This window comes from Belonocnema kinseyi, chromosome 10 (assembly GCF_010883055.1).
Source record: "Belonocnema kinseyi isolate 2016_QV_RU_SX_M_011 chromosome 10, B_treatae_v1, whole genome shotgun sequence".
In the NCBI taxonomy this organism is placed as follows: Eukaryota; Metazoa; Arthropoda; class Insecta; order Hymenoptera; family Cynipidae; genus Belonocnema; species Belonocnema kinseyi.
This window is the reverse complement of record NC_046666.1, coordinates 17,777,192-17,803,015: the sequence shown is the minus strand read 5'-3', so window position 1 is coordinate 17,803,015 and position 25,824 is coordinate 17,777,192.

Below are 25,824 nucleotides of genomic sequence, written 5' to 3'. Positions count from 1 at the left end.
AATTTATTTGCCTCAGTGCATGATTTTTCCTCATTTTTTAAAGTTATGGCTCATCCATGACGTGATGAGTGATTTTTTATACAAAATTTGAATTCAGCGCCTCAAAATCCATAGGAATGTGTGTGTGCTGTTACCAGGTCCGCACACTTTTTTTTGTGTAGCTGTGTAATTACTACATGAAATTAGAAGATTCTTTATTACATTAAACTCTTATCTGAGCCAACAGTTATTTCTTAATTTTTTCTATCTAACGTAAAATTGTGTTTTAAACATAACTGACATCAATGATAAGGAATATTATACAAACATTTGGTTTAAGAAACATTAAAATAAAATGTAGATATCCGAGAAAAACAATCTTGTCGCCTTTAGTCGTTATTATACATAACTTATATAAGATATACTATATCGTATGCCATAAAACTTTTCAATAATCAGTAGTTACACAGCTTCTTGAGTGAAATGAAGACTGTTTTCACACTTCTTCCAATCTTGTCAATTGTTCTTAATTCTATTGGTAAATATGATATCAAAACAATATAATAATCTATAATTAAAACAAGGATTTTTCTTTTAATCTCTCCATTAGCTAAAGTGCGAAGGCATCTCACCGCCAATTGTAAGGTCTGTGGTTCAATTCCCAGTAGAACAATTGCTAGAAGATTTTTTTAGAAAAATGTAATTTACAAAAGTTTTTAAATTTATTTGTCATCTTTTCGTAAATTACGTTAGTTATTTTCTGTTATTAGAAGAGTTTATTCAATCGATATTTTCTTGTTATATTTCCAAAGATTGAAGAGTGACATCTATACTGATCGATAGTAACCACTCTGCTGATAATACAGATTTACTTAACAAAAATTAGTCGTTTCATGAATGCCACACCTAGCTTGAGATAGCGTATATTTCTGAAAAATGATTTATCTTTCGATCTTGCTAATAGCTTAATTGAGAGAGCACCCGACCGGCAATCCCTAGTTCTGTGGTTCAATTGCCATTGGAGCAATTGCTAGACCATCCTTTTTAAGGAAAATTTAATTTAAGAAAAAGGGGTTACACAACGAAGGTCAATCTGACAAATGTCCCTCGCGTCGTGAGCGCATGGAAATAGCGCACTTGAAATAGAGTTAGAGGGGCACACTATCAAATTATGAATTGCATTTTTAAGTCGAAAAATAAACATACCTCGTACCAGATGATTTACCTTATGACATCTACAATGTCTGTATGATGTACTTTTCAAACGACAGCCACATTGAAATGATAGAAAGAATTGTGAAACAAGTCGTGCGTTTTTTCTCGTATGCCTATCAATGTGCATCATATTCCGAGAAAAGTTTCGAAATAAATCCTTCACAGAAATCTTCTTGAAGAATGTTCTCATGTTGCTGGCCAAGTTCTTAAGAAGATTTCCATGGAAAATGCTCCTCTTTTCCTCGGTCTGTCCTCTCAATATTGCCACAGTTTCATGAAAAAATATCTAAGAAAAAATCTAATAGTTTCTTTCGTGTTGCAGAGTTAAGTTGGCAGTACGACTCCTTACCTTATGAAGAACCTGTTCCTGGCACTTCTTGCGTCAGACCTTCTTCCTCTTCTAATAGGAATTCACTAACTGAGAGGTCTCTTGCTCCTGCTGAGCATCCTGATCGTGACAGGTCCAGGTCTCCATCGGACAGGCCAATGGCGTCGCAATCCATACATGTAGCTGCCCCTGCAAGGGTTTCTTCTACTAGTGGAAGCGACCAGATAAACGCCAATTTGCATTTAAATCACAATCCTGCAAGTTCCATTGCTTCTTCTTCCAGGTTTATAGCTCCAACCACAAGGCTTCCTTCTCCTGACAGAATTGGATGTGGACTTGAAAATCTTCAATTTATTCGGCTTACATCTGTAAGGATGCCGCACCGGGTATTTGAACTTCGAAGATACACTTTTCCTTTCCACACACCACTACACATCAGAAGCAGTAACAGTCGTCCTGCGCGTACGCCAACCAACGAACAAATTGTTTTATCAACTTTGGATGGTGACGTATGCGGAATATTGCAGCGTTATGATACTCTCGCTGGAATCTATATTTATGATAAGAATACTAGAAATCCAAAACGGGTAAAAATAAACATGTCAAGCAGCATGATTACCACATTGACCCGCCAAGAAATCTTTGAAATTCGGGTTGGGCCATTAAACCCGATCGTATCGTATTTTCGAGTGACGTATGTTCACCAAGTGTAATCTGCAATATCATCCATCATAAAATTAAAAGATATGTAAAACGTGGTTGGTGAAAGGTTTATTATTTCTGTTTAAAAATGGTCAATTATATTTACAGTTTATAATTAAACACTTTTCGTAGAAAATTATATTATTTGTTACAAAATTTCAAAAAGTTAACATTTTGTTAAAAATTCACATTTGCGTACTCAAAAGTCAAAAGTCTTATGAAAAATATTCTCTTTTAAATAGAAAAATTGACTACTTAGCTGAAAATTCGTCACCTTTTTTAAAAATACAATCTTATTTTGTGGAAATTTCAATATATTTCAATTTAAGAACAATGTAATGGATTGATTTATAAATGCTGGCCAATTTGGAATTTTTTTCTTTTCTAGTTACTTAGTTAAACATTAGGATATCCTAAAACAATGCGTTAAGACAATACCTTCTTGAACCAACTGATCGAAAACCATAATATTTGAATCATGTGTATTTCTCTGTGGTATCAATAAACAAAGTTTACCAACCATCTGACATGTTACCAAACGCCTTTCAATATTTCTCTCCATCAGTTCAGGCCTGAGACAAAAGTTCGGAGTGCCTAGCTCTTTAAAATTTAATGAACTTCAATAAAAAAATTTCAAAGCGGTCGAAAATTGACGGCTATGAAAATTTTTGTAAGGAAAAAATGCATTTTCTTCCTCTGTACGCCAGGGCGAATTAGCTTACTACCGCTTTTTTCTTGTTTCCTGTATCGATTTTCTCTTCAAATCTATAAATCATGTACAAGGAGGGCGATGTTCAACTTGCCCGCACATTCAAAAAATTCTCCTTCTTTGCTTTCAGTTTAAAAAATATTTTCAAAAGGAGGAGGTTCAATAAGGGCGGTTTTCGGTCTATCTACTGATTGGTCTCAAAAGGATTTTATTTGATTCACCTAGGTAGGTTTCATCACCTCTTAAAAGGATTTTTAGTGAAAGTGATTTCATTTCACGACATAGGCATTTTTAATTTTGCATTTCACATGGGTTTTCGCACTTTTCTTTAAATCATGCTGGGTTTCACATTATTAGTATTGCTCTCGCAAGATCGTACTTCGCCAAAAACTGCGCACATAGATTCGTTACCACGCATGTTAAAGCTATAATTTTCGCGATGTACTTAGCCTTTAAAATACGGCTTATTTTTATACTCTATGAAGACTGTGAGCATAAAAAAACAGATTACATAATTTTAAAGTTTAAATTTTTTACTTTTAAGTGATTTCCCTAAAGAAAGACTCAATGTCAGCCTTAGCCACTTTGGTGCCTATGGTCAAGAAGGAGTGAGGCGGAGGCGTGCCGTATAGGAAGTTAGTTTCCGACGCCCCTACTTGCCTACGACCATCGTCGAGCCCTACAAGGGCATCTTACATCCCCTTTTAACTGCCCTTACCCCTTGCCCTCCCAGCCACAAGGAGTTCGCTCTTGTTGTCGAAGCTTTTATCCATTCTCAATTATTCTTCTTCAACGCTTTAACCTGTTTGAAGGTTGTCTTATCCGCTAAATGAAATATTAATGCGTACATACGTCTGTTTCAAATTATTTAATTTGTGTTTTATTTCATCAGCATCTGCTAGTTTCGTAACGATTGTATTATTTTTACAACATTTTTACAACTATTAATTTGTTGAATAGACATTCGCTTGGACACTTTTTAAAAAATAACTATTATCTTATTGTTATATACATTAATCTTAGATTGTCTTTATTTTTTAGGTTTTAGTGCCTATTTTCTTTCTTTAAATTGTTTTACAAGAAATTATTTATTTCTTGTCAATTAAGTCTTAATTACCAAATATTATGACGAAAATATAGCTTCCTTAATACTACAAATTCTTATAACCAAAGAGTAATTGATCAGCAATTCAGGATGAACGGGCATTTGATGTTTTCAAGATTTCTTTTATTAGCATGCTAAATATTGAGTCAAATTTTTGCGATACTTGTCGACACTTTTCGATTAAAAAGCGTGGATGCAAAAGAGACGAGTAAACAAATAAAGGCAAAAAGAGGTTGAATTTCGAAGACCTTTCTGCAATTGATGATATAGATTATTATATCTGGAATTTTTTACAGTGTTTAATAAGAATCAATGAAACTGCGTAGATGGATGCCCTCAAACTCTGCTATCATTTTCGATCCGGGTTTTCAGGACTGTCTGAAGTGTTTAGATTTTGGATTCGTTTAGAAAATGCCTCACTTTTTTCAAAAAGGATTGCATCACTCTGTGACTGAAGCAAATAATTCACAGCTTGCGACTAATGACCGATGGGTGGATGAGGCAATGAATGGGCTGATAAAAGCTTGGAGAACAATACATAATAATAAAAATCATAATACATTGATAATAAAAATAATATTTTTATCTGAAATATTAAACAAAACATTATGAAAAATAATCGTGAAGAAAATATTCCACTGAAAAAATTTATTTATAAAACATTGATTCTCATCCCAATATGCATACATAACTATTCTATAACCTTATAACAGTTTTGATGAAATTGAACTCTTATGTGTGGCAACAATTATTTCTTAAAATTTTCCACTTAAGATGAAATTGTGTTTTAGAAATAAGTGATTTCAATGTTACCGAGTTGCATACAAGAATATGGTTTAGCGTATAGGCAAATGAAGTGTAAATGTCTGATAAAAACAGGCTTCTCGCCTGTAATCATTATCATACGTACCGCATACAAGACATACTACATGATATGTCATAAAACATTGACATAATCAGTAGTTACACTATTGACCAAATCCCTTATTAGCACATACATTAAACATTTTTTACGCTGCCAAAATAAAATGAATACTGCTTTTACTCTATTTCCCGTATTGACAATTGTTCTGAATTCTATAGGTAAATATAATGTCGTAACAATATAATAATATATCATTGAAAAAAGAATGTTTATGTCGATTCCCCTAATAATTTAATTGGGAAGGCAACTGAGCGGCAATCGAAAGGTCTGTGGTTCGATTGCCAGTGACGCGATTATTGGAAGATATTTTTTTTCAGAAAAATACATTTTTTAGAAAAGGGGTAACACAAAGAACGGAAATCCGTCAAAATCCTTCTTGCGTTGTAAGCGCACAGATCGATTTGATGATGACAGACCTTTGTAACCATCTCGCGAGATCATCGGTGTGTTTCTGGCACGCAAGTATGTCTTTGAGTTTGCGGACAAGTGTAAAACTTGCACTCAAAAGATACGAGTTCTAAATATATGAGCGCTTTTAAAAATACGAGCGTCCTAGCGCCAAAAGGACGAGCGAAATCCCCTTCTCCCGCCCACAATTGGAAAGACAGGCACGCGCGAGTTCGCCTTGCCTTGGATTCGATGTGCATCTTTCACTGTACAATTTTTAGACTTTCCGATTCCGGAACTTCTCGCATCATTGGATTTAGAGTGTACCTTCAAAGCTACGAAAGCAATAAATACAAGGAAATTTAATTTGACTGAATATACTGGGTACAGGTGTCTCAGGTGACTTCTAAGGTACACTGTACGAGCGAAAAAGGAGGGAGCGAAAGGAGTGATCATAAAAGATGTCTCTCTGCAAATTGATGCTATTCGTTGTCAGAAAATAATAAACATATTATTATTATTATTATTACACCATCAAGCCATTTCCCTTTTGGGGTAGGCGTGACTCACTCGGTAGGGGAAAGGAGTAGTGTCTGGAAGGGATAGAGATTTTTTAGATTGATCCACAATTCTCGTGCTATTTAAGTGAATAACAATTACGTTCCGCAACACTGCTTCGACCAAGGTTGCTGATCAATCTCTCTAGCAATCACCCCAAGCGAAGAGCATCACGAAGTCGTTATGTAGGGTTTCCCACTTGGGTCCATTAGTGGCCAAAGTCTTTTGTTTCAGGCTTCACTCACTCTACTGGCACTTTTTTTATTAACTATTCTCCGCCATACTTTCCTGTCTTGGCATACTATTCTAGCTTCTTTTATGTCCATGCATTTTTTCATGCAGGCTCATGTGTTTCTGTGACTTCTTATGTCTCTTCTAACTAGGGTCTCATTCACTTACTCTAAGTATTCTTTCCGCGGTCTACCTCTGGGCACGCTGCCATTTACTTTACCTTGATACATTTGATTAGTTAGTCGTTCATTTGGCATTCTTTCAACATGTCCGAACCATCTTAACCGATTTATTTCCCATGTGTCTACTAGAGCCTCTTCTGCACCACATTCTTTGAGAATTATCTCTTTACCGTCTTTGTCTATCAGGGTTTTCCCGCATGCGATAATAAATATAGTTGTTTTATTGAACATCATTTTATCGAGCCAGTGCTGAAGGGGCGCAACTGTCAATTAGTATATTCTGTTGAATGCTTGTTATACTTCTTTTCAAACTATGTTGTTCGTACATCTCTCTGCACACAGATATTAAAAAGTCGTATCTCAGTTTCACTTCACTGAGCACAACCCAGAGAGTAGTGCAGTAAATGGCAATTTGAATGTATTCGACTCAATCTGCAAATACTAGATTCAATAATGTTTGAATTTAGTGGGTAGCTAATCGCCTTACTTAGAATATTAATTTAAAGAATAGATTAATTTAAATTAACATTACAAATATTAAATAGTCGGGATATATGTCTTTTAAAGCAATATAATTCGAAGATCAAGTTATAGTTATTTAACAAGATTCTAATTTACATAAATCAGTGAATTTTTCACGCTTAAAATGGTTCTTATCTCGTACCTGGAGGGTAGCTCAAAGGCTAATGCATTTTAAAATAGTTTCAACGGGAACCTAATAATAAAGCCATCGCCAATTCAATTTTACTAAAATGCATTTGGAGACGAGATTCACATATAATAGCACACTTGAAATAGGGTCAGAGGGGCACTGTATCAAAGTATGAATTAAATATATAATTCAAACAATACACATACCTTATAATATATGATTTACATTATGACATCTACGATTTCAGTGTGACCTAGTTTTTAAACGACTGCCACATTGAAATGATAGGAAAAATTCTGAAACAAGTCGCGTGTTCTTTTTTCATATGCCTACCAAAATGCATCATATTCAGATAAAAGTTTCGAAATAAATCCTTCACATAAACATACTCGAATAATGTTCTCTTCATATTGCTGGCTAAGCTCTTAAAAAGTTTCACATAAAAAATGTCACTCTTTTTCTCTTTTTGTCCTGTTAATGTTGCTACTGATTCATGAAAGAATCCCTGAGAAAACATCTAATGATTTCTTTCTTTTTGCAGAGTTAAGTTAGCAGTTCGACTGCTTACCTAATGGGGAACCTATTCCTCGTAATCCTCGCACCAGACCTTCTTCCTCCTCTAACAGATATTCTCTAACTGAGATGTCTTGTGCTCCTGCTGAGCATCCGGATCGTGACAGGAACAGCTCTTTATCGGGCAAGTCAATGGCGTCTCACTCAATAAATGTAGCTGCCCCTGCAAGTGTTTCTTCTACTCGTGGAAGCGACCTGATTAACGCTAATTTGCATTTAAATTACAATCCTGCCAGTTCCATCGCTTCTTCTTCCAGGTTTATAGCTCCAACCACAAGGCTTCCTCCTCCTGACAGAATTAGATGTGGACTTGAAAATATTCATTTCATTCGGCTGACACAGCACTAAACATCAGAATCAGTAATAAACGTTATGCGCGTGCGCCAAACTACGAACAAATTGTTTTATCAACATCGGATCACGCAGTCTTTGCAATATTGCAGCGTTCTGGTTCTCTGGCTGGAATTTATATTTATGATAAGGAAACTGGAAATCACAGACGGGCAAAAATAAATATGTTCAGCAGCGAAGAAATCAATGAAATTCGAGTTGGTCCATCAAACCCAAACTCATCGTTTTTTCAAGTGCCGTATGGTAACCTAGTGTAAAATAATAATTACTATTTCAATTTAAAAGTCTACCATCATATTTACAGTTCATGATTAGTCAATTTTGGTAAAGAATTTGTTCCTTTGATTGAAATATTAATCTTTCATTAAATAAGAAAATCATTTGTGGTCAAACGTTTATCTGCTTTTGATGAAAATTTAACTTTTTAGATTAATAATGTAACTATTTCCGGTCAAAGTTTAAACTTTGTTGTTTTGAAATACACTCACTGGTTTGAAGATTTATATTTCTTGGTAGAAAGTTAACTTTTTGTTGAAAATTCACATTTTTGGGCTCCAGAGTCAAAAGCTTTATGCGAAACTTTATCTTCTAAATATAAAAAATGAGTACTTTGCTGACAATTCTTCGCCTTTTTTTAAATATACTCTTATTTTTAAAAAAATGCAATATAGTTCAATATAAGAAAAATAGATTGAATTTATTTCTGAAGACATGCTAGTTCTAAACTTTTTTCTTTTCTGTTTATTAGTTAAAGTTCACATTTAATTCCGCACAATTTTTTAGCAGTTAGGAATCTTCAAAAATTATTTGAAATGCCTGTCTATACTGGTCAATTTATAAAAAAAATTATGAATGAGTGTGCTAAAATAATAAACGTACCTTGAGGACTCAAATCGAGTCGCCCAATAGATTTAAAGGCACAATCTGTCGCAGGAGACGTTTGATTAGGAGAGCTACGCTTATTGCGGATATGTCTCGAATGCGGCTTTCAGACACGCATATCTACATATAAGACCATTTTTGTGTCCCCACCACCCACTCAATTTAACATTTTATGCCAAATATTTAGTACGGAATTTTTTCAAATTCGTTAAAGCCAAATTTGAATTGGTGCAATACCGGAAGTACCTGATTTTTCAACAACAAAAACACTGGCGGGAGCAGCGAAATACTTCGCTGGCCCCGACATTAAAAGAAACTTTTTGCAAACAACTTCAACGCCCGAAAGCTAACCCTTGTGCGTAAAACGGCATGGTGTTGTTAGCGAAACGTTTTTTTGACCCCTTCATTATGCAAAATCAACTTTATACGGGCACATTATTTTTGTCGTAATTTGTTTCAATTAGTGCAATCAACTGGAACTCCTAATAACTATTGCTTATTCGGCAATTATTATAGTGTGAATAGCGGGACTTTTCCATAGACCCAACGTTAGAGAAAATCAACTTTATGCGGGTGCATTATTTCCGTCTTAATTTGTTTAAATTTGTGCAGTCCTGCAGACAAGAATTGCCTCGAAAGGGACTTGAGAGCGACATCAGCTAACTTATAAATTGTCAAAAGTATATAAAATAAGAATTATCCAAGGAACCTATTGACTATTATGGCTTTTAGACTTATCGCTATATAGTTTAATGATATAACTAACATTTCTATTTTAAAATTGTTAATACAATTATTTTACTAACACTAAAAAGATTAAATTTCTTAGCGCAGGATATTTACAAACATTAATGCTTACTTCAAGGTATATTTTATAATGAGGAAATTAGAAAATTAAGTGCCAACTTAGTCGCCCAAAAACGTCTAGTGCAAAAAGTGCTGCTGAAAGAAATGCTCGATTCTACGACACAAAAGCTTAAGAAACGAATCAAGGTCACGTCTTCATAGAAATGATTAGAGGTCAGAGCATGTGGGAAAATAATGTCTGCTATTTAAACAATTTAGACGCTCCTTTTAGGGAAAGCCTTCTGTACGCTGTAACAAGACGGTGTAGCGCAAAAAGACTGTAAAACACAGCAGATACAGATTTAACAAAAGCTATCCCCCTAAAAATATAGATATATCTCACTTAGCGTCGATGTTGAAACAAAAGTTAAGGAAAGGGTAAAAGTAAATGTTTCTTCTTACTTGGCAATGAAACAACATGCTAACTCAGAAGGAGACACTAAGAAAGACTTTGTGGGTGTAATTAATGACTCTGAGACTTAAATGAGCAAGTTCTACATCCATGAGGATTGGGATGAGGTGACTTTGGCGATTCGGTACGGACCTCTAAGTACCCTCTGATGACTTTTCATCGTGAAGTCACCCTTGGAAGGCATCGGTATCGATTTTGAGCCCATTTTTGCAAAACCTTAAATTTTAGTGGTTTTTAGTGAAATTTCGAGATTTCACCCTCAAAGAACAAACTGAAGATATCCGATTTCAAATTTTCAAAGTACGCTGAGTTTCGGATTGGACTGGGACACTTTTCCGCACCCAGGCGTTTCCTGGTCGCACAATGTTGGTTTTTCGCCCCAGCCTACTGTATACATTATCAGTGACAGGCACATTTTTTTAAATGCAATCAAGTGATCTAATAAGAGAAGTGTGTCTAATTTGACATATTGGGTAAAGTTTAATTTTTACTTCCTCATTCACGGACTGGGACTAGTTACAGTAGACTGGATTGCATGATGGATTGGAAAACTCTAAGTTATCCTGAATCAATAAATAAAACTCACTGAATATAAATAATTTACTTATCAATCCATCAAATAGTTATAAACTAATTTTGGCGACAATTTTAAACTATCCTCCTTATGGTACAAAAAATATGTTTTTTTAAAAATTGCTTCTCATTAATGTCCATTTTGCACCATCGGGTCAGGATCTATTTTTAACCTAAAGAAACACTGAAAAATAGAACTTTTTGTTCACTGGGTTTAAGTATAATGCGGATTAATTTCTGTTCATAGCCTTTCTGCTCCTAACCTTGAAACCGTCAAACGTAACCTTAAAACAACCTTCAATTATCCCGAATAAACGATATTCTAGTTATAGGGGCCAAATAATCCTGTAGGGAGTTATCTTATGTTTCTTGGATCGCTGAGTGTGGATTTGAAGCTTTTTTCTCTGAAAGGTCCAAGCCCATACTTCATCTCAAAAGACACTCTCCCAAAATTTCCCAAGGATTCAGTTTTGTTATCCTAATATGACCAATTACCACATTTTATTATTTTCAGGTCACTTGAGTGGATCCTATCTTTCCTTGTTTCCATGTGTGTAACAAATTACGGCTCACCCAAAAAAGTGGAATATAACCTCAAAAGTCACCTCAATCTGCGACCTTAGCCGATCCGTTAGTTGGATAAGGAGACACGATATCGTTGTTTGGACGCATACGAAACAACGATGGGTCCTGAAAGAAAGTACACCACTCACGGTGACGAAAAGAATCTACGTAATTCGCACTGGCAAATAAAATATACGCAACTCGTAAGGAGGAATAGAAAATACGCAACACGCAGTAGCGAATAGAAACTACGTAACTTAATTATTTCGGATTTTGAGTTATCGTAAGAAACCGTTGAGGTGTGTCAAAAGACGTAATAAAAACAATTTAATTTTTCAATTTTTCTATTTAAAGTCTATTTGATGTCTATTTAACGGTCTTAAAAATTAACTATAGGTTATACTTTATTTTCTAATAATTATAAGATCACAAGCACACTCCATCACCTCTAAAGGTATTACATTTGAATTGTGAATTCTAAAAAACTTTCAACATGGTCTCCCAAAAACTTGCATTTTGTTACTTGCGTAATTTCTATCCGCTATCGTGAGATGCGTCTTTTCTATTCCTGCTTGGTCGGGTTACATTTTCAGTTAACAAAAAGGGCTATTTTCGTCTGACCAAAAGTTCAGACAACTTCTTTTTTTTTGTGCCTGAGTAATCTGTAAAAATTCAAAATAAATATTAAAGAAATTAAAAGGAAAAGTGGAGTAACAAGAGAGATCGAAATAGAAATCCTTTTTTACAAATACGCGCATTATTTCCCTAGGTTTTAGGTATTAGCACCAGTTTAATTTTTCAAGGAATCGGTATTATCATGGGAGAGATGGTAAGTACCTATTCTTGTAGATGACATTATAAATGTTTGAAATGCGATTTTTAAGATTTATTTCCTGATATAATGATAAAATTATTACAAGCACCTTTTTAAATATATAACCGATCAGAGATTTCACTAATATACCGGTATCATGACATGTGACCCTGAAAATAAAATTAATAAATTACTCTTTAAATTTAATGGATACCACCAAGTTAACTTTACGATTAAAATAGAAAATTATAATGAAATTAGCTTCCTAGATATAACTTTTTACAATGAAGATAACAGTATCACTTCTAGTGTTTATTGTAAACTAACATGGTCAGGAAGATATAACAATTTTGAGTCCAACACTGCAATTAGGGATAAAATCACTGTAATTAACAGCCTGGATAAGAGAGCAGTAGCTCTTTAAGATATTCAAGATAAAGCTTAGATCATCCAAATTGTTAAGAATACTCTTCAAAATAATGATACCCATCTAAACCTAATTAAATATATTACTCTACAAAAGAATTTTAAAGAATTTTACAAATCAATTGCTTTCAAATACGAGTAAGGCCCGTTTAATTGTTTCACAAAAAACAAAGGCATAGGCCCTACTGATCTTAGAACCTACTGGTCAAACTGAAAGAAACTTTAAAAACAGAATTAGAGACCATGAAAATAATTGCAAGAAAGATTCGAGATGAACATCTCTAGTTTCTCACTTTCACACTCTTGATCACAAATTTGTTTTTTCTGTTGATAAAATATTAAAAATCGAAAATGATTAGCAAAAGCGAACATTTAAGGAGATGTTTCAAATAGTAAAACATAACAATTCTGTCAACAAACGCTCAAACGCCTACTTTCTTATCGATATATTATTGTCTTATTTTAGCCACAATTAAAAAATATTTTTTGAATTTAAACACATTTTTTAATTATTCATGCTTATATATTTATAGTCTACGCTCTGATAACGTGATTCGCTAGGCTAGGAGCGCAAATCATTTTGTTTCTAACCTCACTCCTGGACATTAACCTGTGGTGAAGAGGAGTGCTGCTCATCATAACATTTACTTGTAACACTAATAATGCACTCCATATCTAGGAGTGGATTATTTTACATATTTATAAGAATCTTAATGTCTCCTGTTAATGCAATAAAAATATTTAAATACTCATACGAATCTCCATTTTAAATCTCCGTTTAGTTTTTCACCTGTAAATATTTGTATAATGTCTCATGACATAACTTCTGGTCGACTGAGTTTACACTTTTATCAGCAAAAAATCTTTTTTCAACAGTCTTCACAATTTTGTGTTTATAATACAAAATTTATTTAAAACTATTGAAAAAGGTACGAATTCACATATTTTAGTAAACTTGTCACGCTAAGACTATTTTTGAACTGCCATCTGAAGGGTAGTGCGAAGACAAATGCACTTTAAGATTATTCCAACCTGCACCTCATAATATAACCATAGTCCATTTAGTTATACTAAGATGCATTTTATGACCGGAATCATATCTGTTGACGAAATTTATATAGATTCAGAAGGGAACAGTATTAGATTATTGTTTCAAGCTTTAAGACGCACAATAAAAATATCTTGTACTAGATGAATTACCTTATGATATCCACGTTGGCAGTGTAACGTAGTTTTCGAACGACTGCTAAATTGAAAGGATAGAGAAAATTGTGAAACAAGTGGCGTTATTTTTCTAGTAGGCCTATCGAAGTGCATGATATTCAGAAAAAACTATCAAAATATATCTCTCCCAGGAACCTTTTTAAATAATGTTCTATTTATTTTGCTGACCAAACTTTTAGGAAGTTCCCCAGGAAAATGTCCCTCCTTTTTTCTGCCTGTCCTCTAAACATTGTTACTGATTCATAGAAAATCATCATAGACAACATCTTATCATCTCTTTCTTGTTTTAGAGTTAGGTTAGCAGTTCGATTGCTTACCTAATGGCAAACATATTCCTGGTGCTCCTTGCCGCAAATCTACTTTCTCTTCTGAAAGACCTCATTCACCTGAGAGTTCTCTTGTTCCTGCAGAAACCTGTTCGTGACAGGTCCAGGTGTCCATCGGGTGGGTCAACGACATCTCATTCCAGATATATAGCTGCCCCTGCAATCCCTCCTTCTACTGGTGGAGGTGCCCTGCTAAGCGCCAATGTTTATTTAAATTACATTCATGGCAGTTCCATCCGTTTTCTTTTGTTGAGCTTTAGAATAACCTGAATCAATACGTGAATACCAACCAAATACATATAATATGCTTAATATTTCATCAAGTGTTTACTGGCAATCTTGATGAAAAGATTGCAAAACGGTGTTTCTTCCTATGTTTTTTTCTTTTAACTCATACCGACAGGTTTACAATATAACCTCGAAAATTCTTAGAGTCTCGCACCCAAAACAAAATGTGTTTTGGCTTGGGGGTCTGACCTTGTTCAGTTTCTGTTTCCGGCGTCGCTGAAACTGTATCTGTAGTCTGTTTCACCCCATTACGATATTTCAGGTCCAAGACATAACCTTAATGATTGCAGAGTTTTGACAGCTTGGACGTCTAATGAATCAAAAACTACATTTTCTGCACTCCTGCCTTGATAAGTTTCCCGAAAATCTTGGGGACTTTAGCGAAGAGCAAGGCAAACAGTTCCACCAAGATTTCAAACTAATGGAAACTCGTTACCAAAGGAGATGGGATAAGCATATGATGGCAGATTTTTGTTGTATGCTGCAAAGAGACACGGAGAAATGTGTATTGGAATAAAATATAATAATATAATTAACATTCATAGATTAAAATTATTAAATTATTTATAATTTTATTTCAATGCTATACAAAAGATTATATTTCTTAGGTCAGGAGATTAGCGAGCACTGGTGCTCCATTGAAGGTATATTTTAAAAGTATAAAATTAAAAAATTAATTGTCCGCTTAATCGCGCCATAGTACCTAGTATCAAATATGCCTGCTGTAAAGAATGCTTGAATCGACGATACAAGAACGCGAAAAACAAAGCAAGTTCACAACTTTATAGAAATGATTATAGGTCAGTGTAAGTAAAAAAATTACGTCTGTTATTTCAGCAATTCAGGAGCTCCTCTTAGGGCAGGCCTTCTTTCTTCACACTGCAATAAAACAGTGTTGCGAAAAGACAGAATTTCACAATTATTGATATAGCTAGGTCCATACTTTTTTAGGCAGATCTCTCTCTCTCTCTCTTTGTCTCTCTTCATCGTTCTAAGCAGAGAAGATCGCAACAGCAAATCAGATTTGTAAAAAAAACCTCCCAAGGGAGTATGTATTGTGTTAACACCTTCCGGGTACTTGGAGTTATGGTATCGCCTCTAGAGTAGCAATAGACGAGATGCTTACGTTTCGTAGAAGTTGCAATAAACGAGGTTTAAATTAAAGTCTCACTAGAGGGCATGTGATACTTACAGTTTCCCCGGCTATTTTTCCACAAAAATTAAAATTTTTGAAATCTGAATTCGGAAATGCTATAAAATATCATAACGGACGTTCCCGGGCTTTTTTTAGGGATAATAACAAAACAAATGTATTGTGCTATATAAAAATTTTATGCATTTACATTATTTTTTTGAGGTTAGGTCATTTTTTATTTCTGTCTTTCCGATAATCTGGAAATTATTTATGAAATAAACTTGTTTGATTGCCTGCAAACGAGGCTAGTTCCGGGAGATTAGTTACTATGTTTATTAGTAAGTCCGAAGTTTCTGTACAGAAATATTGTGTAGTTTGGAAGCAATGTTCAGGTATATTGTAACACACATAACCTTGAAATATACAAGCACGTTGTTAGCAATATTGAAAATTTTTTGATAAAAAACGCAAAAAAAGTATGCGGAGACGTCCGTTAGCATTTTCGCTATGATTTCCCAGATTTTAAAAGCAAAATATTTCTTATCCTAAGGGGAAAATCCCGGAAATCTAACAATGAAAAAATCGATTTAGGAACAGAAAAGAGTGAAAAATCCTCCTCACTTGGCTAAGAAACAACATGCTAACGTCAGAAGAGGTCAGCTAGCCCAAATTACGTATAAGTGATCAAAATGTTATTGGCCGACTTTTGACACTTCCAAACAATTTCGATGTCAATAGTTCTCTACAGTTTTAAATTTCGAAACACTTTTTTGGCCTTGGCCACGTTTTGATCTTATTTACATGATCACGATTTTTGTCTCAAGGCATGTTTCGAGATTGTTCGTCTAACTTAGCAGGTCTAGGCGAGGATTCTTTCTGAAGCTTTTCAAATTCATTAACCTGCATAAGGTTCTCGAAGGAAATGCAAGGGTGGACTGCTCGTTCAAGGCCACATTTATTAATGTCTTAATGATAATGTAGCCACTTCAAGCTGCGAAGTAAATTGAAAGTTTTCCCTATGGTGGAACCCTGAATGCTTCTAGGCCTATTGCGGATTATGTTAATCCCTTAACACACCTCCAGGCTGAAGCAGGATATAAGGCCTGTTTCATTCACTGTTTAACAGAAACTCAGAGACGAATGACATTATAAGCAATGATCCCATCGACTCAATCTCGGTTTTCCCGGCAGCTTGGACGAATACCGTAATGGTGTTCATCACTAAGCCGGGGGCAGGGTATACAGATATCCCTCTTTTACAATGGGATTTATGCTGCCCCTTAAATTTAAATGTCTCTTTGATGGACATGACAGAGACTGTGTGAATATCACGGCCCTGAGGAGAGTGATGGGTTTTATTAGAATAATCCCGTCGAGGTAGTAGTCTCAGAAGCAAACGAGACAAATCTGGGACTCAGAAGCAGACAAAGTTTTTTCCTGAAGAATAATGTATTAAGGAACTGTCCTTATTTCCATTTTCAGACCGGTATCAGGTCCCCAACTCGGATGGAATGTTCCTTTTTTCTCTTCCCGATGTTAATATTCAGATATACCAAGCTCAAAATTTTTAATTAAAATAATTTCTTATTATGTCGTATTAAAACTCTTGTCATTTTTACCAATACACATATTTGTACTATGCCTGATAATACTTTTTACTGCAAAAACGTTTAGCAGAATCATAAAATTGTCAGAAGTGATTATACAATTTTTAAATTTAATTACGGACTCTTCAGGTTTAGGTTCACGTTTTAAAATACTTTGAAAATTTACGTTGATGCAATGGTGTATTTATGTATACGTCATTTAACACTTTGTACCATCTGGAACATATTCCGTAAAGCTTTCAAATAAATGCGACGGTTTTACGAGTATTTAAACAGGTTTTCGTCGCGAATTTATTGACTTTTTGATTATGCCAGTTCCAAGATTTATCCTTGAAGCAAAATAATCTTATTTAACTGAAAAAACGCAAAAATTATATAATTTAAGATACCAAGAGACATTGCGTGAAATTAAATTTTTTAATGATAACTGAACCTAAATTGTAACTTTTCAAAATATCAATTTACGCAGAACTTAATAACGTACAACAGTTTTTTATTTGTAGAAATGCTTATGCTTGAAAAATAAGTAACGCTGCATATTTAAAAAAATATTAAGTGCAAGTAATTATTGTCTAAAATGAGGCAGTTGAATTTATAGGTTTATAATGTCAGTCAATTTACACCGACTGATTGGAAGTTTTAATCTTTTGAACCAAATGCTTCTGCCTGCTTTAGCTAGTCTAATTTACTGCTGAGTTATTCTGAATAAGGCTCTTAGGCATGAGTCAGAACTCTTCGGGAACACCAAAAACAGAAGAAAAATACATGAGTGACCTTATGCTCACGATAATTAGTTTCGCCGCCCAGTTGTCCAGGAGAATTTGCGTACTGGTATGCTTTTTGGCATGCGGTTTTTGCTTTAGCCTAACAGATTATAAGGCCAAGTCTCTCGCAGGAAACGCTCTAATTAAATTAGGAGAGCTACGTTTTCTGTGGATGTGTCCTGAATGCGTCTCTAAGGCACGCATATGTATAACTAGGCGTATATGGTGTCAATGTGGCTAATAACTGTCATATCGATGAGGTCATTGTCCTCACAAATGCCAGTAATTCATATTTGCTTCAGACAAGTCTTGGCATGCTTATCCAATCCGAGGTACATACATATCTCTTTTGAGTACCTTTCGACGACACTTAAAGCAATCCTGTGCTTGATTGCACCTGAAGCATAGATCTTCAGCTCATCCATATAGAATACATTAATGATATTATGCTCGTAAGTATTTGGGTTTACGCTGAAAAAACTCAGATGAATTAGGTAGTGTGACATTTACTTAATCAACGTTTTTCTTACATGTCTTAACACATAGGTCTAGTTCTCTAAACAATTGTTTCATTCAGGATGGCTTAATATTGGCAGGAAACAAAAAAAAAAGCGGAAAATAGAGCATTTACGTACAAACAGCTGAATAGGTTGCTGGAACACTTGGTCTCGATTGTAAACATCATGGTTGAGCGAAATTTTCAAACATTATTTTTCTCGTGCAATCGCTCCTCTAGGTCCGAATTAAAAAAGCACCAGAGAGAAACTCACACGAGCAGCTCCTGGACGAGAGGATATGGTTGGCTGCCTTCTCATTTTTCTTTCCACCTTTTTATTTTTGTCCAAAAATTTTATTTTTTTTATATTTTTTTTTCAGATTACAATAGAATTTTTTCTATTCGTTGTGGTCCAAATTTGTTTGTTGGATTCTGGTTTTATTTAACAGGATTTTGCATCACTTTTATTATTGGACGTTAAATGGGAGTTTAAATTGGGATTTTGGTCTAATTTAAATTTCTTAAATTTTGAATTAACCAGCTCTCCGTTTCTAAAGGAAAGTGAATGCAGTAATACTGATCCTAATACCCAGATACTGAGCATAATTAACGCTGAAAATTGTGGTCCTATGCAGACTAATCCCTTAGATGGTTCCAGATAATTTTTCACTTTCATTAACTACTGCACAAAAAGATGCATATTCCTTATTTAAAATTATATAATTAAGGTGTTGTCTTTTTTTTAATACATGGCGCTCGTTGATAAATAACACAGCCACACAATAAAAGTGTGCGGATCTGGTAACAAGGCACACGTATACCTATGGATTTTTGGGCGCTGAATTCAAATTCGGTATCAAAAATCACCCATCACGTCATGGTTGAGCCATAGCCTCAAAAAATTACGAAAAATCAAACACTGAAGCAAATAAGTTTGAAAATAATGCCAGTGCTGCAAATTTTCACCTTAAAAACATGTCGACAACTGTGCAGGATCAACCCTTGCCTGATATCAACTTGTTTAACATTACTTTACCCAACAGAACATGACCTCACCTAAACTTAATTAACAGAAATTTTTTAAACTACACGTAAAGCTCTGGAAGCATATTTTCCCAGTAGCAAATGTGTGCTACATCGAATGAGTCAACTCGAGCCTAACATAGAAATAAATGTAACCTAGCCTAAACTAACCTAACCTCACGAAACACAATTAAACTGACTGTGTTGTGCCGTTGTGTTTGCGGTACCATTTGAATCAGCTTGGGCTTAACCTGCAAAGATGTCAAACCTATCCTATCCTGAAAAAACCTGACCTATCCTAACCTAACCTTAATTGACTTCACTTAACACAATTAAACTCATTGCGTTGTCCCGTTGCGTTTGCGACACCGTTTCATTCAGCTTCGGCTTAACCTATATAGAGGTTTAACCTATCCTAACCTAACAAAACCTGACCTAACTTAACATAGCCGAATGAAATTCAACCACACATGTAGCTATGTAAGCGTACGGTTCTAAGTCCTAAATGTGTGCTATATTTAATAGGTTAACTCGATATTAACCTACAAATGAATCTAACTTAACAGAACCTAACGAAATTTTGCTTAACGGAACACAATTTAAATTAAATATTCCCGTTGCAACACAATAAAATTCATTTCATCGTACTACAAGTGGTTAAAAATTCAGACGCACATTACTCATTTGAAGAAACTTAGAACTACAAGTAGATTCTAGACAACGGGACAACACAATGAGTTCAATTGTGTTACGTGAGTTAAGTTGTTATAGGTTAGGTTAGGTTAGGTCAGGTTTTTTTAGGTTAAGATAGGTTTGACCTCTTTGCAGGTGAACCCAAGCTGATTCAAACGGTACCGCAAACACAACGGGGCAACACAATCAGTTTAATTGTGTTTTGTGAGGTTAGGTTAGGTTAGGCTAGGTTAGATTTATTTCTAGGCTAGGCTCGAGTTGACCCATTCGATGCAGCACACATTTGCTACTGGGAAAATATGCTTCCAGAGCTTTACGTGTAGTTCAATAAATTTCTGTTAATTCTAGTTAGATGATATCAGGTTCTTTCGGGTAAAGTTATGTTAAATTGGTTGATATCAGGCAAGGGTTGATCCTTCATAGTTGTTGACATGTTCTTGAAGTGAAAATTTGCATCACTGGCATTATTTTAAAATTTATTTGCCTCAGTGTATAATTTTTTGTCATTTTTCGAGGTTATGGCTCAACCATGACGTGATGAGTGATTTTTGATACCGAATTTGAATTCAGCTCCCCAAAATCCATAGGAATACGTGCGTCTTGTTACCAGATTCACAAACTTTGTTTTGTGTGTGGCTGTGTAATCAAACCAGAAATAGGATCTAAAACGAGAACACCGTCAACAAAGGAGAATATTGCAGTAGGCAGTGAAGCGATTAATTCAGAGGTTATGGAACAAAGAGTAGGCTGACGGCATCATATAGGACAGGTCTGTTCAAAGGGTCGAGATCGATGCAATCAGCATGTGTATGTATATTATTTCTAACATTTGCCTCCTCTACTTAAAATACCTTAGGTAAAGTTCTATCTCGTCATTTTAAACAACGAATGCAGTCCTGGGGACAAAAATTTATTTGAAAGATGCTTCACGGCATTATTAGCTTACTAAGAAATCGTCAAAAGTATTTGAAATAAGCATCATCCAATTGAACTTTTAGATATTATGATGGTCATAATTAGCGGTATAAAATAAAATAATATGATAAACTTTCATATTTCGAAATAATTAAATTATTAATAAAATTGTTTTATTGTTATAAAAAGGACTACAATTTTTAGGGAAGGATATTAGCAAACATTGGAGCTTCATTCAAAGTATATTTTACAACAATAAAATTAGAAAATCAATTGTCTACTTGGCCATCCAAAAACACCTACTGCAAGACGTGTCTGCTGTAAATAATGTTTGAATCTACAATACGAGAGCGCGAAACGAACCAAGGTCAAGAATTTATAGAAACGAGTAGAGGTTAGTAAATGTGGAAAAATTACATTTGCTATTTAAACAGTTTATACGCTCCTTTTAGGACAGACCTGCTACATGCTGCAATTAAAGAGTGTAGCGAAAAGTCAGAATTGCACAGTTATTAAGATAGCTAACTGCATTCTTGTTAAAGCAGATCTCTCTCTCTTTATCGTCTTGAGCAAAAAAAATCGCATCAGAAAATCACATTCGAAATTGTTTCACTCCAAGTAGCTTTCGATATACATTTTTTCTGTAATAAGGATAGGTAAACAGGTTAACATCCTTTACTTGAGAGATTTTAACTGTCAAGCTGTCACATTAATCAAGGCTCCGTACGTCAATTTTCTCTTAACATTTGTGAACCAGGACGGCGATGTTCAACTTGCGCGCGCGTTGGAAAAATTCTCCTTCTTTGCTTAAAGTTAAAAAGATATTTTCGGAATGAGAAGGTTTAATAAAGGTAGCTTTCGGTCCATCAACTGATATAACTCAAGAGGGTTCTATTTGATTTTCCTAAGTAGGTCTCATAACTTCTTGAAAGGATTTTTACTGTGAATGATTTGATTTCACAAAAAAGGCATTTTTAATTTCACATTTTATATAGGTTTTTGCACCTTCGTTTAAATTATGCAGGTGTTTACATTATAAGTAATGCCTTTGAAATACAGCTTATTTTTATACTCTATTTAGACTGCAAGCATGAACAAGAAAGTACATAATCTTAAAGTATGCATTTATTATTTTTACGTTATTTTTCTTAACCCTTAAAGATCGCCATGGGATCGATAGTGCCCTGAGAGTCTACATTAAAATTTATGAAGCTCGTTCTTATTCAGTTTTTAATTTTTTTTTTATAATGACTTAAAATTAAAAAATCATTTTACAAGTAAAACTATCATATAACAAGACACTAGAGGGAATGTCCAACAAAATTTCACGCTAAAATATTTGAAAGCTTTCAAGCAATAAAAAAATACCGTTGGGGTCTTTAACAACCACATGAGAACCTCAACGTTATACCAAAGTAAGGGGACCTACAATGGGTAAAAAAAACACCTTTGGTCGAGAAGGAGTGAGGCAGAGGTGTACCTCGATAAATTCAATACCCCCTCTACTCCGCATGGCATTCTCGTTTGTTGTCACCGCTTTGAGCCATTCTCCTTTATTCTTCTTTAAGGTTTCGACCTGTTTGCAGATTTTCTTATCCGCTGAATGAAATATTACTGCTTACATACGTCTAATTCAGATGATTTTATTTCAGTTTCATTTGATCAGCATCTGCTATTTTCACAACGAGTGTAATCTTTTTACAATGGTGTTAATAGGCATGCTCGTCCACAATTCTTTAAAAATTATTATTATATAATGGTTCTGTGCATTAATTTTAGGCTGTATTCATTTTTTAAAGGTTTTAGTTCCTATTTCCTTTAATTTTTTGTTTACAAGAAATTGTTTCATTTTTGTGAATTAAGTTTCAATTATCACTTATTATGCCGAAAGAACAGTGTCCTTGTAACTGCAAATTTTTAAAACTGAAGAATCATTTATCAGTCATTCAAGATGAACGAGCATTAGATGTTCTTAAAATTTCATGTGATAGCATATTAACCGTTGAGTCAAAGTTTTGCGATAGTTGTCGACACTTTCGATAAAAATTTGTGGAATTACATATGCAAAAGAGCCGAGTTCTCCTGCAAATTATTTACAAAATATTTTAGAACCAGGTAACGATTAGATTTCTTAAAATCCAGAATCCATCACTCCCGAAAGGATCGCGGAACCCTTTCATGAAACAAATGAATCAAGGTTCGTTATGGAAGTCGAATGGTCGGTTGAAGGAATCAATGGTTTAATAAAAACGTGAAAAGCTTTAAGTGGCGTTTTTCCAAATAGTCGAATCTCGTATCGGGAATTACTTCAGAACAGTCTATAACCTTTGTAATGATGTCCGACCTCCCAGAATTCATGACAAAACTGATAATTATCTGATCACTGACAAGAGGATGCGATCGGCTTCGTGGCCTTAAGCAATATCAATCGTGTACCGAAAAACGTTAAGAAAATGATGGAATATATACCCTACTTATCCACAAACAGATTAAATAGAAACTAATGATGGGACCAATCCAATAAGTGGTTGGGACTGCCGGAGCGAAAGTAGTAAAAGGATGGTAGGATGTTGTGCTGAAATTATAAGTGTTCTGAGGTATACCGTTTACGCCAGGATTTCAGAAAAACACTCGCAGTCCTTAACGTGAATTCGAGCCATTTGAATGATGCATCGTCTTGCTCAGAAGATGAAGGAGAAGAAATAACATCCTTAGATTAACAAATTGATTCTGACGAATAAGACTCTTGCAGAGTACGTGGTCGCTTTAAGACCATTAGTTCTGATTGATCCTTATTTAATATACCTGTTGTTAGAAACGGTTCTATCCAAATTTTTTCAAGCATTTCATAAATATTATAGCGGATATATTTGATAAAGTAGATTATTTGTACTCTTTTCATGGTCCAAGTAGGCGGTCCAAGAACCGACCTTATTGACTCTACTTATTTGCGTGCAGATGGTTGAATTGTTAACTAAATTATAATAGATCTATTTCCACACGAGGATATTTAAGTTTTAGGCGAAAAGGACAAATATTTAACGAAAAATGATACATAATTTCGTTCGAATTTAAGCAAATTAAGCAGGGTTTTTAAAATGAAAAATCATTATCCACCATAAAAATAAACGATAAATCATTTCTGTGCAAGCTTGGTCCAGCTTACCTCCTTCTGTGTCCATGGCTCTTACATTGTTGGACACTTATAAAGCTCTCGCTGGAATATATGCCAAAATATGTAGTATTGCTTAAGGTAGTCGAAAATAGGCACCAAAACTTATTTAATAAAACAATTATAATTGAATGATAATAATAACTATAATATAAATTAATGGCACAGACTAAAAATGGTAACAGTCCAATATATTAAAGGCATATTTTGTTTAAGTTGGATTTTCATTTCAATAGTGTGCACGGGACCATCCCGGTATACATTATCAATCACGGACGCATTTTTCTAAATGAAGTCAAGTGATCTAATAAGAGCAGTGTGTCAAATATGAATATTGGGCAATGTCTGGCATTTACCCGGCCATTCACAGACTGGGAAAATAATGTAGGTCAAAATTTCAAAATAGTCTTCCTTTTAATATAATCTTTGAAAATCCTAAATAAATATTAAGAAAATTTACGCAAAAAATGTAGTAACTAGACAGATTGAAAATAGAATCCTTGTCTAGAAATACGCGTATTATTTCACCAGGTGTTACGTATTGCAAATTATAAAATTTTTCATAATATACTGATAATCAGAAAAATAATTTTATATAAAATTTTAAACACAAAATAATTAAAAGTAACCATATAGAAAATATTTTACTGAAAACATGTATTTATAAAACATTGATTCTTATCAGAATATGCTTCATTAATTATTATATAAAATTAAAAGAATTTTTATTACATTAAACTCTTATCTGTGCCAACAGTTATTTCTTAATTTTTTCTACCTAACTATATACTATGTCATAAAACTTTGAAATAATCAGTAGTTACACGGCTTCTAGAGTGAAATGAAGAATGATTTCACACTTCTTCCCATCTTGTCATTTGTTCTTAATTCTATTGGTAAATATGATATCAAAACAATATAATAATATATAATGGGAAAATTATTTTTCTTTTGATGCCTCTAATAGCTAAATTGCGAAGGCACCTGACCGCCAATCGTAAGGTCTGTGGTTCAAATCCCAGTAAAACGAATGTGAGAAAATCTTTTTTCAGAAAAATATAATTTACAAAAGTTTTTTAATTTAGTTGTCATGTTTTCATAAATTACGTTAGTTATTTTCTGTTATTAGAAGAGTTAACTTAATCTGTATTTTCGTGTTATATTTCCACAGATTGTAGAGTGACATCTATACTGATCGATACTAACCACTCTGCTGATAATACAGATTACTTTCACAATAATTAGTCGTTTCATGAATGCCACACCTAGCTTAAGATAGCGTATATTTCTAAAAAAGGATTTATCTTTCCAACTTGCTTATAGCTTAATTGAGAAAGCACCCGACCGGCATTCGCAAGTTCTGTAGTTCAATTGTCATTGGAGCAATTGTTAGACCATTTTTTTAAGAAAATTGTAATTTTTAAAAAAGGGGTTACACTACGAACGGCAATCCGACAAAAGCTCTCTCGCTTCTTGAGCGCACGGATCAATTTAAGAATGAAAGCCCTTTGTATCCATCTCGCGAGTTTATCGGTACGTTTACAACACGCCATTATTTCTTCGAGTTTACAGGCAAGTAATCTACTTGCACTCAAAACATAAAAACTCTAAATGTACGAGCCCCTTCCAAAATATGAGCTCCCTGACTCCAAAAGGGCGAAAGAAATTCCCTCCCAACCCTCCCTTATTGGAGAGTCAAGCACGCCAAACGTCTCTCATCTTTGGAGCTCTAGTGTACCTTCAAAACTCCGAAAGCACTGAACACAA